The sequence below is a fragment of the Pelodiscus sinensis genome, chromosome 1, assembly GCF_052426305.1.
Source record: "Pelodiscus sinensis isolate ZL-2025 chromosome 1, ASM5242630v1, whole genome shotgun sequence".
Lineage (NCBI taxonomy): Eukaryota > Metazoa > Chordata > Testudines > Trionychidae > Pelodiscus > Pelodiscus sinensis.
The window spans coordinates 295,130,892-295,145,223 of NC_143052.1; the positions used below are offsets into that span (position 1 = coordinate 295,130,892).

General features: G+C 39.2%; 1 protein-coding gene and 1 long non-coding RNA gene across 36 annotated transcripts in view; one reads left to right on the forward strand and one right to left on the reverse strand.

Moving 5' to 3' along the window:
* The window catches only part of LOC149525765 (uncharacterized), a 121,122-nt gene extending 114,455 nt beyond the window's left edge, over positions 1-6,667 (reverse strand). For 23 of the 24 annotated variants that reach the window (XR_016348486.1, XR_016348495.1, XR_016348494.1 and 20 more), the window contains exon 1: positions 6,426-6,667. The gene's annotated coding sequence lies outside the window, so the exon portion shown is untranslated. Of the gene's footprint in view, positions 1-1,890; positions 3,014-6,425 lie in introns of all 24 variants that reach the window. The other variant, XR_016348488.1, reaches the window with a different exon arrangement.
* The window catches only part of LOC149525766 (uncharacterized), an 86,959-nt gene that overhangs the window by 62,890 nt on the left and 9,737 nt on the right, over positions 1-14,332 (forward strand). For 10 of the 12 annotated variants that reach the window (XR_016348512.1, XR_016348516.1, XR_016348513.1 and 7 more), the window contains 2 exons: positions 1,708-2,489; positions 3,702-3,731. This is a non-coding gene — a long non-coding RNA (uncharacterized LOC149525766). Of the gene's footprint in view, positions 1-1,707; positions 2,490-3,701; positions 3,732-8,486; positions 8,824-14,332 lie in introns of those variants that run through there. The other 2 variants (XR_016348515.1, XR_016348510.1) reach the window with 2 other exon arrangements.

A 14,332-nucleotide genomic window follows, 5' to 3' on the forward strand; every position in this document is an offset into this window, starting at 1 on the left:
GAAAAGACTACTGGGCTGTCTACACTGGCCCTTTTTCGGAACAGTGTTCCGGAATAAGGACTTATGCCCGAGCGGGAGCAGAATAGTTTTTCCGGAATAGCGGCTGATTTTGTACAGTAGAGCATCGTTGCTTTTCCGGAAATTCAAGAGCCAGTGTAGACAGCTCGCAGCTTATTCCGGAAAAGTGGCTGATTTTCCGGAATAAGTGGCCCAATGTAGACACAGCTTCTATGTATATAGTAGAAGATCTTATTAAAAGTAATTATATATGTCTAATGTTAGTACTCTTCCTCTCTAATTGCCTACTAATGGTTTTTATCTGCCTCTTTTGTCTGTCCAGTCTATAGTTGCTTATAGACTATTTGTTTTTCCTTTTACATTCCAGCTCAGCTTTTCCCTTGATATTTTTATACCCACTACCTCTTCTTGTTCCCTCCTCCCATGTTTTTCCTTCTCTCCCCCCACTTCCTTCTCCCCTATTTATTTTAGTTCTGGACATCCAACACTCTAATCATCTGAAGAAGTGGGCTGAGCCCACGAAAGCTCATGATACCATCTACATGTTTTTAAATGTATATATGTGTAGTTATCTTGCCAGTTTTACTTACTTTTATTTTGAAAATGCTAACTATATGACTGTGTTATGTATCATTAATGCAGGACTAAAAATGTGTACTGGATACTTATTGGTACCAGTCAGTACCAATTGTTAGATTGGTACTAAATCAAAAATCAGAAGTTAAATGTGAAAGATGGGGACAGGGAAGAATGGATGAAAGATGGGACTCACTGATATAGCTGGGTATTAGAAATGAGAGGGTGTGGAGAGTCATACAAAGATGCTTTATATAGTCGCCAGTCAATAGGAATAATAAGTTTCATCCCTTTATAGCTTCTGAAAGGGAAAAGGGAGGTTTTTGTCCCTTCTCTACTTTTTCAGAGCATTGTGGCTTGATGATTGGATCTGTGATACTTTACCTCTCCCTCAGCCTCCATTTCCTCTGTCCCGTATTCCCTTACCCCTATGAAAATTGTAGAATCTAATTCTGCTGTTAATAGTTTTGACACACCAATATGATACTGACTATGTTACTGATTATTTCACAGTTAGTCATAAGACTTTGAACTGCAGAAGTTCAATTCTGCAGAGGTTTGTTAATTTCACTTTGCTATTATTTGACAGAGTGATGAGCAGTGGCATAGGTATTGAAATTGTCTGCCTGCAGACCCAGCAGGACACACTGCATCAGTTAACTCTGCTAATGTCAACTAATGGGAATATTCACAACCTAGAAAACAGAAATTTACTTTATTTTTAAATGAAAGCTGTAGATACAAATGGCTTAAGTTCTTCTGCTCGTCTGAGAAAAATTTTTTACTCTCACCTGGAAAGTGGATGAGTAGATTTTCCTACCACTGCATTAGTAACAATAATAGACTACATTTATTATTTCAGTAAACAAAACTAAGATATAGAAATAACCTGATTTAAGTTTTGTTTCAAAATTTAAATATATAGTCTGTCCAGTTTAAAATACAAAAATCTCATTGTTGAAAAAAAATTTGCTACCTAATACCTAAAATTAAAGACATTGATTCTTTAAAGAGATAAATGTGTTTTTATATGTCAGATGTCCCAAGTAGTAAGGACTGGAGGAGCATTCAACAAATAATTAAATTTAGCAAATATTTTCTTCCCTATTTTAGGTATTCTGAAATTGCTTCGACTCATTGTCAACTAATGTAAAATCACGGCTACCACTGAATCCTGCTAGAGCCTGGAGCTGATGTATAAGGGCTCAAGTACATGACTTTCATTATATGTCATGATTGTATACTTTTTTTTTTTGCAAGCCATACTGTTAAATAATAATAATTCCTGCCACTTACTGGCACAACTCTTGACCAGAATCACAGTAGGTATGATGTTACTGCAGATCAGCAGACCGCTGACACAAATTTTAGGAGTCTAAAAAGGGGAAGGGTAGGAGAGGTTAATTTGAGATGAGTCATGTGCTGAATGTTCCATTTATGTTTATTTAACTAATTTCCACAAGAAAAAAAGTAACTCTTTTAATAAATAAAGTTGGTATTTTTTTTTAGAAAAAATCACCAGAGTATTATCTTGCATGAACTACAAACATTTTATATGTAAACATAGAAGTAATTAATAATTACACACACTACGTATGGAAATATATATTTGAGTCGCTTTATGAATTATCACAATTTGGCTTTCTTTTGTGTATACATCACAGGCCTGATTCTAAATTTGAGTGTATTTTTTTACATTTAAAACAAATTAGACTATTTATGAGAGTAAGGATTTATATGTGTAATACAGAAAGTATGCATATTTTAAACACTAGTGCCTTCACACAAAATATTTTTTGTTGACATTTGTTTATTTTCTCTGGGAGAATGACAGATCTGCAACACAACATAATACCAATCCAAAGGCCAGAGTTTCAGAGCAGACTGGATTTCAGGTAAATAGAAACTGATTCCATAATGACAGTGATGGCCACACACTTCCTGTTTCAGCTTTTGAAAGATCTCCCCATCAGCTAACTCATTAAACCACTTCTTGTTTCCAGACACTGACAACTTTGGAGTTTACTTTACACTGCTACCATTCAGACTTCTTACAAAGACAGAATGAACTGTTCTAGTCCCAGATTTTCTGCTGCACCAAAACTCATGTAGCAGAATTGGGGAACCATCCAGTAGGTAATTATAGATAGCTCTCTCTGCCCAGCTCTGTCTCTGGCACAAGTTAGAGCACCTTATGGGCAGCTCTAATTTATCTAAGCTGACACTGATCCCCAGTGGACTGTCCAGTGTCTATCAGCTGAAGAAAGCAGGAGTGCAGTGATCTTTAGGCATAGTTCCTAAAACTGTGTTGTAAAAGTAGCCTATAATGGCTCTTTGCCTGCTGGGACTTACTCACATCAAGGGAATCCTCAGCCAGTGAGATAAGGGGCAGTGTTCATCATTGTGTCCTAATTCTCACCTGTTTTATATAAAATCAGAAATTATAAAAGCCTTGAGAAAGTGCACATAAACCTTCTTACGAAGTTATTTTAAAAAGAAAATAACAATAATTTACCTAATTAAGTACATGCTGAAAAACATAGTTAAGTTTGTGTAGTGTCATTGAGAGCATATTACTATTATCAGTATACCATAATCTGAAAAGGTATATGTACTCCTGTTCAGTAAAACATTTTGAACCAACAAATCTTATGAAAATGTAACCTCACTAAGAATATCTAATATTTGAAATCCTAAATGTGAAATGCTAGCTTTCTTGTCTAGAGGAAATAGAGCAAAGATACAATATAACAGAGAGAGCTAGCAGGACAAAGGAGATATTATTGACTCATTCCAGAGTGCCAATTTAGCAGCTCAAACTTAGTTTCCTTTTTACTTTTGTAACAGTAGGAAACTCAAAGCTTTTCTGTTTATTTTTTGAGCAAATAGAAACACCCAGTCTTCAAAAAGTAATGCACTACTTTGAAGAAACTAAAACCATCAACAAGTTAAAAACTATGCACCACTTAACTGAAGTCCATGATTCTTACAGTTCCCATTGGGTAAATGTTTATTATTTAGTTGTATTTTAGCTTACTGTGCTAGAGGAAAAAAAGTCCCTCCCCACCAAATATCACTGTCTGTAAAACACTTTTTGTTGTTTTTAGTGTGATATGGATTTATTGACTTTGCAGTGGGTAAGTACTACTTCAGTATTTTGACAAATTTAATAAATTAAAACATCTCTAGTATATACTGCAATGTTATGGTAATCTTGTTATGTTAAAATGATAAAATATGAAAAAATGATATAGGATGTAAGATTTTATTTTTGGACACTGTTCAGACATGCTTTTCTATTATTTTAAATGTTTATTTTATTCATGGATTAACTTTTGAACCTAAGGTGTATCATTTATTGTCCTCTGGTCATGAACCTACTATAACTGGTCAGTAAATGTCATTGTTCCTATCATTTGTATAATAATACATTATCAAAATATATTCCTAGAAATTTTGCAACACTAGGATGGTTTTCTGTGTTTTCTACCTTGTTCATATAAAATATCTGAGACAGCAGGTGTAGTTGTTCTGTGTCCAGAAATAAAACTTAAATATTTTATGACAAATTACTTCCTGAACATACAGTATTTGTTTAAATCCTCCTGTGTAAATTAATCATAATTAGATAAAGCACCCAAAAATGATATTAACTGTGATTAAAGTAAACATTTCAAATATTAGAAATCTAGTTTTACAGCAGAGCTACTTTACAGTAAGCAATACTTTTAAATATGGAGGCAAAACAAATGGATTTTGTACTTGTTTATTACTAATTCTTGAACTGTAGCAGTACACCTTCTGGAGCCTTTGGAATCCACCTCCCGTGATTCATATTTTCTTTAACATATTACCAAAAGACAAACATGTTGGGAGCTATCAGAATATATAATAATTATTAAGATTTGTGCAAAGCCTGAGTGGCTAGGTTTCTTTTTCTTCTTGTAACAGAAGTAAGCTAAACAAGCCGAACTATCATGTTATGAAAAGCTCCACTTATCTTAGATTTTGCTGTTTAGAATGTCTGAAATTAGATCTTTTAAAAATCATGTTCCAGACTATGAAAATGCAGAAAAACAAAGCCCTGTTAGAAACATCTCCTCCCCCCATTTCCATAAATACAGAAGAGCGTCGGTGTGACTGTCAAAAGTTTGCTTATCGATTTGAGAGCAGAACCGCACCCTTGTTGAAAAACAAACAAACCAGCCTCCAGTATTGTACAAGAATGACCCCAAAGACCGTTACGTTTAGTGGTTTGGACTATACAGTAGCATACTAGAATTCTTTCCTTATGGTGATGGTTGCTATTTAATAAACGATGCAGGTTTTATGGGTAGCACGTCCCTTCAGAGCTGTATTGTCCGACTATTGCTTCTGCCAAGCTGTTGCCGCTCAGTTACTAGGTGTTGGGGGGCGTGTAATGGAGACAGATGGAAGGTGGGAAACGATAAATTGACCCAGCAGTTCCAGAGGCTACTATCAGGCAAGCTCTCGGTCCCTTGTCTTGCTTGTGCAAGACTGGCTGTGGTGTGTCTGTCCCCTCCCTCGCTAAACAAAATCTCTTGTAACTCCTGAATGTTATTGCACAATGGGAGGAGGCTCCTTCTCAATAGGGTTGGTCAGTGTCTCCTCCCTCTTTCACCCGCCCTCCTGCTGGCTCCCTGGTAGGAAGTGAGGATCACTGGGCACTTTCCTCTTGGGTTGCTGTGGAAGCCTGAGCCCTCATCGTCCCTTCACACTGCAGAGCAGTTTCCTCCAGGATCCAGGGGAGGGGAAAAAAGGTGGGAGGGAGCCAGCGGAAGGGCCCGCCGCCTGCTGTTGTCAGGGTGGCGGTGACTTCATTCTTTTCTTAATATAGAGTCGGTTGTCAGGCTCTGGACAGAGCCGGGCTGGAGGGACTGGTTGTCAATCACATGACGTCACAATACGCCTATGTGAGCACAGTAAACACTAGGTTCTGGTCATTATAGCGCTATGTATGAGTGCGCGCGAGTATGGACTGCTCGTTCTCTCTCTGTGTGCCTGGGACCTTCTGAAACACAATGCTCCCTTCCCTTCCGCTTTCTGTGAGAGCCAGACCAGGTCTCTATGGTCTCTCACCGTGCAGAGCTCAAAAGGTAACATCATTGGAGGGGGGAGTGATGTAATTCTCTCCGTGGCCAGTAGCTGCCTACGCTTGCACCGATCCCCTAGTTACTGACGACCGGGGGGGGAGGGGGAGAGGAATATCAGCATAATATGAGCTGCCCCCAATGTGCCGTGCAGATTGGAGAAGGCTGATATCCCAGTCGAGCACAAATGCACTCCCTTTAATCTTGAGTGATTGTGAAGAGGTGAAACGGTGGAAGATCCTCTCTGTCTCCAGCTCCGGAAGGAGATTGGGTACAGCCCAGCACACGGCGTGTGTGCAGTAAACACGCCGATGTGCTCTGGCAGTAAACAAATCTAATAGCCTGTCTAATACAGCAACTTGCTTCAGGCAGCTCCCCCTCACACGCTCATACCCACACACTTCCCTTCTAACAAAAGCCTGTTTAATATTGGTTAGTGCGTCAGCTTTTGTTCTGCAAGCAGCAGTAAGTATTCCTATTTTTATAACCTATTGTAATACATAATGTGACCGTTGATATCCCGACAAACCCAGCTCCTCACCACACATACACACACCCTCTAGAGTAAAAGACCCACGTACACTCACACGCCCCTATAGTTCAGTGACACAACCCCAAAATACCCTCTTCAATTCCTCTGTATCCCTCTGCCTTTGCAATGTGGTAGATAGAAGAGCAGGAATCCCTCCACCCCCAAAGGAAATACTGAATTGCACTTACTGATCCGTCAGAGGAGGAAAAACACCCTTCTCACTGTAAAGCAAAATAGCCAGTTGCAGGACGCTGCCAGTATTAGGGGAAAGCGAAGAAAAAAAAATCTTCCAATAGCGAGATCTCCCCCCAGATCCGGCTGTTTAACCAGAAAAAAAAATAAAAATAACAACTCCCCCGTTGCCCTTTTTGTGCAGTTTCAGCAAAGCTGCAAGGAAGTTGGTCCTTTTGTTCCACTATTTATAGATTGCGTCAACATTGCGAAAAGGAGAAGGCGGAGCAGTGGCACTTACTCCTCCGAGAGAGAGGGAGAAAAACCCAGCACACACGCGACCTTAAGTACACAACACTGCGACCTCCTCCTCTCCTCCTCCTCCACCACCCCACTGAGCAGCGCCAGAGATCAGATTCAATCACGTGTCTGAGGAAAGCACCAGCCTGCCCAGTGCCTGCTTAGTGCTGCCTTGCCATGCACAGCAGCAGCAGCGGCAGCAGAGAGAAGCCACTCTCCCCGCTCGCAGGGACTCGGGAGCTCACGCACAGGTTGTGCTTTATATGTGTAGAGGAATGAATTTCCCTGCGTGTCACACACTGAACTAATACAAATACTCGTCACAGTGCCCACTGCTGCCACCATCTGTGTTCTCCTCCATTGCTCTTGTCGAGTATAAATAGTTGAATGCACTCGTCTGCTTTACTACAAAACAGTAAAGTGAATTTGTTACAACCCTCCCATTGCAAATTCGCTGGAGATTAGCACGCAGGGAAGCAACATTGCTAAGAACCACAGTACAGGCTCTCTCCTCTCCGCAGGTGTACCGAGAATGCCTGACAGTTCACTTTTCATTCCTACCGTATAGGAGGGGAAGAGAGTACGTCAGAGCAGGTTCCTGGAGGGTTAATGGCAAAGCATTTGCTGAGAGACGATTTAAACCTCCCATTTAAAGCTGATGTGGAATAAGTTACAATTCCCCTTCGCCATCCATGAAATGAAACTGCACTTTTCTGGCCTAAGGCCAGCGTCTCAGGACTAAATGTAAACAAGGCATATTGCAAGAGGGCCTTCCCGTGAAACGAAATAAAATTGGCTTGTCTTGAAGTGTTCATCTTCTCAGTTTCCAACCGCTCGGTCCCCTCTTTCTGCTACACATTTAATTTTTCCACATTTGGACTAAAATAGTTTAGAAAAGCAGAGCAGTGAGGGGAGTGACTGACTCCAGGGTAAGTTGATACGGGTGAAGTCACGAGAGATAGGATCTTTCCGTGGGCTTAACTGTGTTGTTAACAAGCTGAAAGAATATACGCTTTTACAGAGCTTCTTGTCCCCTGTCTCTTAGGGACCATTGGAGGGGGTGGTTCCAGTGGTACCTTCTCTGCTTGAAAGTTTGCTGGTAAATTATGGAAAGGGGAGGCCGGGCACCGGACTTGTGTGGACCTGCTAAACGCTTCCTAATTTCTTACTTAGGGTCAGCAAGAAGCTGGTGTTGCCTCCTGTTACCTCTAAGAAGCATTTATTAAACTTCTGCGGGATTGGGAACCTTCTATGTTTAGAAGGAGAAATCCTTTCTGCTAGCACCAAGCCCATCTCTCTTTTTCTCTCTCTAATGAGCATATACTTATGCTCATTACAGAAAGGAATTGAAGGAGTGAAACGAGACTAAACGATTTTGCGCTAATGAACCGAGTGATGTGAGTGTTCTTAAAAAATTGCAGTGGATATGTAGGGAGAGAAACTGCGTTTGAACAGAAAGTATGGACCGGGAGAGAATCCGAGTTTTTTTTTTCTTTCCCGTCGAGTGGTTCCTGCTCGGGTGATTTCCTGTTGTTTATGTTACATCACAATTGATTCTTTTCCTAATATTATTTTTAAAATAGTCAGTTTGAACCCACACCCCTCGTGCGCCCACGCTCATCTTAATGCAAAGTGGTGGGGGGGGGGGAGGGAGGAGGAAATCTGCACTGTGCCTCATTTTTATAATCATAGAAAACTCTGAACGACAGTGAAATAAATACATATATTGTGGTTATTTTCTTATCTTGTACCCTGATCCTGGCTTATCTTCTTTACAGCTTTGCACTTGGGAATGAGAACTCTCGCTCCCTTCCTTGCTGCTGCTGCTTGTTTCCGCATCAGCCGACAGTTTGCTCATCCTCGCTGAACTTTTCCATAGCACTATGGGTATTTTTTTCTGCTGTGCTATAGTTAGCCCCCCCTCCCAATAATTAAAATAAACCTGTCTGGAAATAGACAATGTTCGGTGTCGCTCACAGGACCGATTTCCTTCAGTGTGTAAGGTGAAAGCCCCTTCAGAAAATGCAGGTTTTTGACATATTTTTTCATAACGTGTATAATTAATTATGTGAACACTTAATGATAGCAATAAAAAGCCAAACTAATGAGTAAACGATGAACAAGCATGCTTGGTAAGACTCCAGAATTGGACGTAGTTAGGATATATCACTTAATGCTTTTCTAAAAATGCTCGACAAAAAGGATTGTGAGTCATTGGAATAGCTTTTTAAAATACCCTTTTAGGAGAAATTAAATGGATTGTTGTGACGGAATGGACGGAGGATAAAAGCAAAAGGTTAAATAAACCGTTGAATAGCAAAAAGCAAGCATGCAAGCTAGTCTCCAAACCCTGGCTTACAAACTCAGGGTAATTGCCCAGATGCAGGTTGAATTTTAGTAAAAAGCATTGTCTTGAGAAATCTCACAGCAGCCCCTTAGAAGTCTCTAAAGAAAAGCTTAAATTTTTCGAATTTAGATACCTTTAGGAAACTTCTTGTGACCTACACTGCTGTTCTGAGTCAGCAGAGAGAAGCCAGCTTGCAAACTTGTACACACTCCAATTCTTACCGTCAGCAACGGATCTTTTGGATGAAGCTCTATTCGACAGCTTCTGTACTGTAGGCACTTTGTTTGGTGGTTGCTCGACCCGTGTTTACAAATAAACAAAGGTAGATGAAGAGACAAGGTGAGTGAGATAATCTCTTTTAGTAGAGCAAGCTTTCCAGTTTTGAAAGAGAGACCTGAAGAAGAGCTCTGTGAAGCTGGAAAGTCTCGTTCGCTTGCTCTCCGGCAGAAGTTGGTCCAATAAAAGACATTACCTCATCAACCTTATCTATCTGATATCCTGGGACCAGCAGGGCAACAACGCTGCATACAAAGTTACATTAGTTTCTCGTCTCATGTCTAGCATTGTCAAAATCGCCTCCATAATGGGCGGGTTTTAGTACAGTCAAAATAGATGCATTTTAAGGTTATTTTAATAGCTACTTTGTTGGTAAAAAGCTGATTTAAGCCAATATAACTTTCTCCAAGTTTAGAAGGAGGTAATTGGAAGAATGACACTTCATTTTCAGAAGGGCTGTGGATTACTTAGCTGATCAGAAAATGGATGTTATGTACGTAAAGCTTACATGATACATATGGTTTTTCTTAATGACATAGGGAGTGTGTGAAGTTCACAACCAAAAGTTCTTATTTGCCGTATTGTTGTCTGTATCCTTTGTTTAATGTACTTTAATACGGGCTTTCAAGAACTATATACCAAATGTCGATGTCTTTAATCAGGGCTCATATTTTAAGAGAAGTTGGACATAGCTAAATAGGTTGTATGTTAGACACACAGCTGTACACTAAGGAAGCGAGAAGACACGTGTTAACAGTTTGATCAGTGATCAGTGCATATAACACTACACCTCCACTCGTGCCAAGTTAGTTGTCCAGGGAAATCAGTCAGACTCCGTGTCCAGTTATACTCAAAAGCCCAAAAGGGGTTCAGATGAAATTCCTGGGAAACTCCGCCTTTTGGAAAGAAAACCTTTCTGTGTTTTTGTTTGTTTATTTTGAATCAAGTCATTAGCAAGAGCAGTCAAACAGAAATGCCAAAATTCACGTTTTAAACGTATGGATTCTAAAAAGAGATTTACTATGGCTGATCACCAGTTTGTAGTGTTCCTTTGTTTACCTCTTTTTTCAAGCTCTTATAATTTTCTTGGCAAAAACCAAACACATTAAGTAAAAATATCATATTTCAGAATCAGTCAAGTAGATCGAATCCAATTTCCTTCTATTGAGATTCGGGACCTTTCTTTTCTTAAAAAAATACTTCTAGAATAACGATGTTTATTTGAAAAGCTTCAGAGGGATAGCTGAGTTAGTCTGAAACAGGAAAAACTTAAAAAACAACAGATAGTCTAGTAGCACCTTAAAGACTATCAAAACATATATCATGAGCTTTCGTGGGCACAACCCACTTCTTCAGATGCCCACGAAAGCTCATGATATATGTTTTGTTAGTCTTTAAGGTGCTACTAGACTATTTGATGTTTATTTGATTAGGCACTGTTTACTAATAGCTTTTAACAGCTCACTTTTTCCCTGAAGTGGTTACATTTCAGTCTCGCTTCTTAGTATGAAATCAGCGAGATTTCTATATCACGATTGAAATCCACCTTCTATTCACCTATAACTGAAACGAGAACAGAAAACGTAAATGATATGTTCTAAAGGGAAGACAGGAGAGGAACAAATATATTTTACAGTGAAATGGCGTGTATCCAAGCAGTGTTTCTTAGCTCATGCTTTGTGAGACTATATCCTAAAATAGGAAAATTTTCATCACTCTTGCCCTTCTATATCTGGATCATACTAGTTTAGTGACTCTCACTAAACAAAGCACATTTAAATCGCTGTAAACTTTTAAAAGGAAAAATATCCCGTGATCCGGAGAGAAATTGTTAGTAGCCTCAATTAAAACCCTATCCTGTTCTTTCTAAATGTCCAGTACAGCTGAGAGGGTTTTGTGAGTACGTTCGTTCGTAGAAGAGGATCGGATATATTTAAAGAGGAAAGGATGGGTAATAGGTGGGTGTTTTCGTTATGTCTGGCAACATAATCTGACACCCTGTGGCTGTGTCTAAACCGAAACAGATATTATTCTGAATCAATTCCCGAGAGTTTTACTTAATAGAGGTTGGAGTTTTCCGGGAGTCCTGAAGTTTCCTCTGTTATTCCAACCCCTTAAAGCTCCACGAGGCAGCTGGGGCAGGGGAAATAAAGCCTAGCACCTACTTCGCGATTCCAAAGCGTCGAAAGGGTTACGGAGTCCCGAATGGGGCTCGTATTAGGGTAGCTAGAAAAAACGAATCGCTTCCAAGACATCCGTTTAGTCAGTACGAAAAAAAAGTATTGAAAAACGTGGTGTGGGGAAACCTACCGAGAAAATGGACAGTCTGCGCTTCAGGGCTCAGTCCTCACCCTGAAGCTGAAGGAATCAGCAACTTCCGATTAATACGATTCTACCCGAGATTATTTTGTCTGTGGGCTTCTGCTGTTCCTACTGCTGCATTTCATATTTATTTTTTTTATCACCACATACATCAAGCATGCCCGACCAGGTTTTTAAGGACTGGATGATTTGTATAAATTAACAGGGATCTCTGGAAGCTTTAGTTTCGCTCATGTGCTTGATAATATTCCGGTTATCAGCAAAGTACATGGGTAAATGCTAAGAATCTAAAGTTAGTTGTTCATTGTGATATTGTAGGAATGAAAACATACAATAATGAAGTAAAGCTTTTATTACATTTTAGAGTAGCACATGACGTAAAATAAAGTTCCTAAGAAGGTAAATACAAGGAACTAGACTGTCTCGGAGCAAAACCGTCTTAAACAAAGGAGGAAAAACACTCTGCACGTGCAATTACAAAATGTGATCTGAGCGAGTCTCTTAAGTCAATTAGCAGGGGTTTGCAAATGTGCTTTTCCCTATATACTGAATTAAGCATATATTACTCGTAAGAAATGAAATAAAATACTCTGCATTTGGTCAGCATCTCTCGTGTTGTTGGGATGTGTGTGTCTATAATCCTTAACCCGTTCTTATTTTGGAACATTCGCCACAACACTCAAACAGGGATGTGATTTTTAAAAATATATCGTTTTAATAATTAGCCACATTGGAGGGGGGCAACTTTTGACTGAAGCAGTGGCTCTCAAACCTTTCCAGATTACTGTACCCATATCAGGAGTCTGATTTATCTACCCCCAAGATTCAGCTCACTTACAAACTACTTGCTTGCAAAATCAGACATAAACCCACTACATTGTCATAGCACATTCTTAGAAAAAATGCTGTCTGTCTCATATTCACCATATAATTATAAAATCAAATTGAATGTAACTATTGTAACAGTGCTTTCCACGTATTTTGATGTAAAACTAGGCAAATATCTAGACGAGCTGATGTACCCCCGGAAGACCTCTGTGTGCCCCCAGGGATATATGCCCCGAAGAACTAGTAATACAATGTGTTTAATGCTTATTTACAGACGGAAATATTGTTTGTCTCCTCTTTTTGGTTCCCCCTGTCAAAATATTGACTGCTGGGATCAACTAAATGTCTGTTTGATGGACAACTTGTTTGAAAGAAGGTAAACATGCAAATTATCCTGTTGATGTCAGATTTCTTAGCATTCTATTTTTTGGGGGTACCTTTACTTTGAAAATGTCACGGAAGCTATAGTTTGGGTTGTATTTTTCACGAGAATCGCAAGGTAGCTGGCTTCCTGTTCCTATCATATTAAATCTTGCCTATATTTGCATATAGAATTCACATGGCTCTGTATGCTGACTCATTTGTATAGATAGATTTATGTTATGTTTCTATAGTGGCATAATTATATTAATATTCTTTTGGTAACCACGAAATAAATAATTTGGTCTCCAATGCAAAGGTGAGCACAAGTACCGGCTGGCGATATGACTGAGGTTTTCGGTGCCCTTCTCATTGTACAACGAATTATCTTTTATTTTGGTTTATGCCAGTTATCTCACTCAATAAAAGAGAGTCAGTAACTGAGTCTCTGATTTGGATTGAGGAGCTTGAAGCCACATACTTCCAAGGGATTTTGGGGTGCACGCGGAATACATAATATGTCCCCATATGGTAAACAGTTCACAATACCGGGTGCCTCCCTGTTCTCTTCTTTTCCCCTCTCTTGGCACATAGACAGGTACTTAACATTTAATATAAGGTACAAAATTACCTCACATTTTAACATAATTCAAACACTACAATTAAAAAAAAGTTCAAAGAATCAGAAAAAAAACCCATCATTGTAAAAAAAAAAAAAAGCGCCCCTGCTTTTGTTTTAAAGAATAAATAGAAATCCTGGAATAGATGTACAGATGTGCGATGGTTCTATATAAACAGGACACCAAATACTTAACTATTTGATTTCCTAGTGACTTCAACAATATAACGCCTGCAATATTGGTGCAAAGAAGGTATAGTGAAAATGAAATATTTTTACACTAAAAGTACTTCAGCAAATGACACGGACTCAAGAACTTTGTGGGCAAAGAGTGTGTCCAAGACTGATTCCGATTTAGATTTTTAGCTTCTGGAATATGAACAATTATTGTCCAAAATGCAGAAAAGAATACCAAGACAGAAATTATGACACCAACTCGGAAATTAACTTGTAACTTGCTGAAAAATAAGTGAAACTTTCAACTTCTAGTAGCTAACTAAAATAACTGTGTTTTTCCTCTTGCAACACTAAAACTGAAATATGTGTTTTTGACATTTCAGACTTTCATTTTGATAGGTTGTTCTTCGAGAGCCAGAAATTTGTCATAGAAGTATCTCCTTCCCTTAAAGCATGAATTAATACTGACAGTGCACCTGCATTCATTTTATTGGTCTGCTGGTGGCTTTGTTTATAAACAGAAAATTGGTTTGCAGTGCGCGCCAAGTACATTTCAACTCTTGCCGGCCCGGATACCCAGTTGAGATTGGAAGTGATAGGCTGTATTTTTCCTACAACATTGTGGGGGAGAGGGTGGGCATCACGTATGAGTACGGAAGAGGAGGTCTAAAAATGAAGCGCTTGTCCGAAGCTCA